Source organism: Eurytemora carolleeae, unplaced genomic scaffold (genome assembly GCF_000591075.1).
Source record: "Eurytemora carolleeae unplaced genomic scaffold, Eaff_2.0 scaffold1356, whole genome shotgun sequence".
Taxonomy (NCBI): domain Eukaryota; kingdom Metazoa; phylum Arthropoda; class Copepoda; order Calanoida; family Temoridae; genus Eurytemora; species Eurytemora carolleeae.
In genome coordinates, this window is record NW_019397244.1 from 63,038 (window position 1) to 69,102 (window position 6,065).

Here is a 6,065-nt window from a genome sequence, read left to right on the forward strand (position 1 = left end):
TTTCATTATAGCCTTTATCTAAGTTCCTTTCTGTTCTAAACTAAAATAATTATCTAAAGATGTTTAGAATGTGTAAAATGTTTACCTGTTTAATTTAGCTTGCTTGACCTCAGAAATGTCCTCTAAGGTATGCAGGATGTTAAATTCCTAACAGAATAAGTAGTCTTTACATACTAAAGTTTTAACTGAGAATTTTTGGATATTTAACTTTGAAAGGAATTGAGTCTTTGCAACAAACTCAAAATTTCTAATCCCTAAATATTTTCAACTTGATATTGCAAATCTTTGATATTTCAAATATAGTTTGAAATATCTATGGTCTACACCATCAAGTTCCAGAAATACAGGGTTCAGAAAATCAGAGTTTGTGTCTAAGAATCAATTCCTTTAAGTTTGCTGAAAACTAGGGCTAGGCAAAGTTCCATAATCGAAACGGAGGTTTTTGAAAATTAACATAAGAGTCTGGTAACGAGTGGCAGAAATTGTTATTTTTAAAATCGTTAACTAACGGCAACAGCCGTTTTTGAAGAAAAAAATTAAAGGTTGAAAAAAGTTTAATTGATCTTTTCCTGTTTTTTTCTCTCGCTTATTTTTTGAGTTTTATAGTTTTATGTATTTGGATGTTATTGAATGTATACTGTCTTCAAATGTTTCCAGGTTTTGTTACATAACATAATTGTTAACGGCGATCGTTAACTTTTGGCACTGGTAACTATTTCTAAAAGGGTCAGCCGTTTGAATTTGAACCACAGATTATTTAGCAACAAAAAATAACACTAGATGTCGTCTTTTCAAGATTTAGGGGTTTTCCGTTCACAATAACCTGAGGCAAGTCCTAAAGGGGTTACGCAAATAAGGCGTAGAACAGGCTCTGTCTCTGGAGAATGCGCGTAACTAGATTTTGCTTTTGTCTCAGGGTTATTATGAACAAAAACCCTAAATCTTGAAAAGACGACATCTAGTGTTCCATCTTTTACTATTAATTAATCAATGATTTGAACATTCTTGTATTAATATTTCATCTAGAAATATTTAGACATTAATTTCCTGGTTTGATAATAATATTCACCTACTAGATATATTAAAATAATTTAAATAGCTAAAGTTTTATACTGTAAGCTGTGTAGTTTGTACATTGTACAATTACAATTTTACTATCTTTATTGTTAATTTTATGCATGATTTCGCAACGTGAATTATCTTTTTTGCATATTTCTCTGTAAATTCTAAAGAATAAATTCATATGCAGGAAGACAAGCATTGTTCCCGATTTCCACACTACAAGTAGGAATGTTAATGAAAAACGACGACTAAAAATCGAAAACTAAATGATTGTTCTCATAGAAAAAAAATCGTTTGACATAAGTTTTTAAAAAAAAATCTACTCATTTTCTGCAATCAAACTCTTTAAAATGAGTTACGGAAGAGTTTTAACAAAAAGGAAATCTGTATTTGAACTGTTTATTTCAAGTAATCTATTCCATTGTGAATTATATTATTTCTGAATATGTGAGATGTGTATTAGAAAATCAAGAGAAACCAGCAATCCAACATAATTCTTTAAAAACATCTAATACTTTGGTTAAAGCCTATTGGCCATCATGTAATATAGGAATAAAGTGAATGTTCAATGTAAGGGACTGAATGTGTACTTTCAAGTGACCATCCATTGCAAAGATGGCAAATGCCAGATTTACAATAGTGCCATTAAAAGCCTCGTCTAATTAAGTATGAATTAGATATTCATGTTTTTGTTTCTTTAATCTGTTAATTTTCATTTGCGGTTTCTATGAAAAAGTGACTATAGTGCATTTATTGCTTATAAGAAACAATGAAAAAATTCACAAAATAAACACTTTTCTAGTCAGAAATATGACGTTATCTTCCATATTTTTGATCAGATAAAGGTTTCAGGTCTGGCATTTCCGCCATCTTTGCGTGGAGGGTCATTCCTGCATTCCTTTTTATATACCGTTTTAACCATCATACGCTGGGAAAAGGGGGAGGGTCAATTTGACCCCCCCCCCTTCCATGTTTGATTTCTAAATATGACCAATGATTACATCATTAAAAAGCTCTTATGCTCTACTTTTAGAATCTGCAAAAAAAATTGAAAATTTGCAAAAATTGATTTTTTGGCAAAATCCTGGTAAAAATAGTTTAAAAAAATGTCCAAAATGATAAAATATACAATTTTAAAGAGCCCTTGACCATGCCATTTCAAATATGCCAAAATTCTTGCAATAATTTAAATAACTCGATGTGTAATCAAGAAAAACTAAAATGTGCAAATTTCTTTTCTTATGCAAACAATTTGAAAAAAAATCTTTGCAAAACTTGTGCAATCAGTTTCCTTATGTCAATGGCTTTCAAAAAGTTAAAAATTATCAAACTCTGACAACTTAATGTGGGTCAAATCAAAGATTTGTAACTGGAAAGAGTAGGCATTCAGGCAGTGTGTCTGAGGACTCGGGCAGTTGGTTTAAAAGCCCGGTTTAAGACCTACAGAGAGATTTATTTTTTAATCATTTAAAGATTTTAACTTAACAGAAGAAAGAAATAGGACAATTATTCCACTATTTTCTGATTAGTACTGTACTGTACTTTAGTGTTGAAATTTCAAACTAGTTTTTTCAAACAAATAATTTAGAAATCCATAAAATATAATAATTATACCTCGTTGTGTGTATATGTAGTGTACTGTATACCAACATTTTAAATTAAAGAACATTGCATTGAAAGTGAAGGTTTATCATAAAAGAAACATAAAGAAAATAAAAATTCTCAGAAACCATTCGAAACCTTTCAGATAATGGGATGGTTTTAATCTATAAATGGAGCTTTTGCTGCTTATTTTCTTTATCTTTTCTGCTAGGTTTGAGGTGTTGAAGGTGATATTAAAAAGTGAAAGTTTATCATGAACCATAATTAAATAGTTGTAAGATTGGCATAAGATAGTGTAAGATGAAAAGCATTGATCAATTATATTTAAATATTGTAATTCCTATAACCTCAAATTAAGAATATCCAAATTGCATATTAAATAAAAAAATGAAAAGTTGAGTTATTTTAAGTTATAAATATTGTTAATTAAGTATTACTATTATTAAAATAAGATGTTGGTTGAACCCTAAGATTTAGTCCGATTGATGCCTTTAATAAGCTAAAAACTTTGACCACAAAACAGAAATTCATTCTAAGAATTTTAGAAAGCAAATATTTTGCATTTTGCAAAAAGAAACTTCTCTGTCTTATCTTTCGTAATATCAGAATTTCTCAAAACTGACTGGAAAAAACAAACTATTATGGTAAATATGACAAAAGACAACTTGCAAATAGAGTTTACAAGTATGAAATAGATATTATTTTTGCTTAGTAACAACTTTGTATAAAACTCCTTGTTGTTAAGTTGAAAATATGTCTCCATTACGTAAATCAGTGTGCAGTGCACAGCTATTTTCTAATCCCTTTCTCAGTATAACAGTATATCAGTGGTTGGTCTTTGTTTGAAATCCTTGTCTGTTATATTGTATATCAATGGTTGGTACATGTTGGAAATCTATGTCTGTTATATTGTATATCAATGGTTGGTACATGTTGGAAATCTATGTTTGTTATATTGTATATCAATGGTTGGTACATGTTGGAAATCTATGTCTGTTTATTTGTATATCAATGGTAATACCTGAATTTTGTATAAGATATTGATCAAGAATAGTAGCTTTCCTTCCCTTTAAGTATTGGAACCCTAGAGTTTCCAGACGGACAGTTATATATCAGGAACCCTAGAGTTCCTGGTGGACAGTTTTATATCAGGAACCCTAGAGTTTCCTGCCGGACACCCTTATATAAGGAATGAAGGACTTTAAAAGGATTTTTTTAAATTTAAAATATTCAACGTCTTATTCAAATAATTTTGAAAAATAAATCTCCAAAAGAAAATGTAAAGTTCAAATAAAGAATCATACTCTAAACATATTGCTTTTCGACACCTAGAAAATTGTCCTATCACAGCCCCTATATAAAATAAATATTTTTTGAAAGGAATAAATTGGAAAATGTAATTTGGGAAACAATTTTATCTTTAATTTTTGAATCGCGGTATTTCCCAGTAGTGATATTTGAAATCCGAAATGAGAAAACTAAATTTAAACTTTCATTTTTTAATTAAACTAATAAATGCTTCAAAAATAAAAGTTTAAATTTTATTTTCTCATTTTGGATTTTTAAAATTCACTATCGCCAATATCACAGTTTGAAAATAAATGTTTAAAATTTTATTTTCTCATTTTGAATTTTCAAATCTCACCAGATGTCAATGCAACGATTAAAAAATAAAAGTTGAATTTTATTTTCTCAATTGAAATTTGAATCGCAAGACCTTCAAAAACCAAAGTTTTAATTTACTTACATTATCTCTAATATTGAAAAAAAAGACATTTTATAAACTAAAAGGTCTCAAGAAAAGGTACAATACCATTACTGTTTAAATTTTTACGTACATATTTACGCAAATAAAGCATTCTATCAAACGCCTTCCCCCTTTCCCTACGATTCCCGGCCCCTATCATTTTCTTTCCTACGGTACTTACCCCTTTCTCTCCCTCTTCTCCTGGGAAACTATTATTCTTTAACGGAATCGTACTGAATTAACAAGAATGAAGACATTTTTCCAAAAATTTAAAATAACTAACAAGGAACGAACATTAACATTAAAAATAAGGAACGCGTTCTTAAGCTTTGTCAAGGACAGCTTTTTAAAAAATAGACCTCTAAGGTAGGTAAGGGTTTTAAAAGTGAGACAAATTTTTTAAATTATTTCTTTTATTTTGGACAAGTATTGACATGTAACACATATTATTCTAGAATGAGAAACGATAAAAATTGTCGTCGTTTTTTAGTGTTTACAATTATCCACCATTAACAAACGGTTGGCTGGAACTATCAAGAACACAAAGACTGGAACGTGGATGGAACAATTGAAAAAAGATAGCACGAGGAATGGACGACACAGCTGAAGGCTTTCGTTCTAGAACAAGGGACGAAAAAAAAGCATGCCCAGCCCTACCTAGGGAACTTTTTATTCAACCATTAATCTGCAGTGAAGTTAATCAACATGCACCCCCCCCCCCCTGACCAGGAGAGTATTTCTAGTGTGACTTCTGGTTATAATTTTCCTTTTAGCTCCAACTTTTTCAATTATTTGCAAAGGAAAAAAGATGAGCTCATTTTGTTCCTTTGTCAAGAAAAAGGAGAGTTTCTCCAAACTTTAAACTAAAATATTTTTTATCCTTCTTATTTTCTCAAAACTGTTTTAATATTTGTGAGTAGAGGAGAGAAGTGGGGAAAGTGGGGAAGTGGGGAGGGGGGGGGGTAGGGGCTTTATAACCGTAAAGGGGACATATGGTCTCAAAAATTACCCCCTCCACTCCCTCCCATGAAAAAAGTATCCGTATAATAAACATTTCTCTGGGATGTGATATTAGGGGTGTAATGCGAAATGTTCGGCTGAACTATGTCCCCATTTCGCGAGAAACCCCTTGACGTTTCTTTGTTAAAATAGCCATGTTCAATATAATAGGAACTGAGTCTGTGGCACAAACTCTGGTGTTATAATCCTTATATCTTTGCAATCGAAAGTTGCAGACCTGAGATTTTTGAAACTTAGAACTCTGTAAGATTGAAGAGTCTAAATTTAAATATAAAAGGCTTCCACCATCAGGTTGAAAAAATATAGGGATTAAAAAATTTGAGTTTGTGGCAAAGAGTCAATTCCTTTAGGTAAGAGATGACCTGATTTAAAATAATGAAATATTTTTGTTTCACGTGAAATATAGTATATTTCTGCTCGAGCATATATATTTAAAGCTAGGTCCCATTTTACAAGAATTGTTCAATAATGTATATGTTGAAGGATTGATATATAATGACATATAATGACAAATATGTTATGAATTGATTAATAATTAATGTTGCCAATTTTGCATAACTTGTCATATTTTTGTAAAACTACAGTTGATGAGAAAAACAATAAACACTGGATAAGCAGTGTTTTACGAAACAGT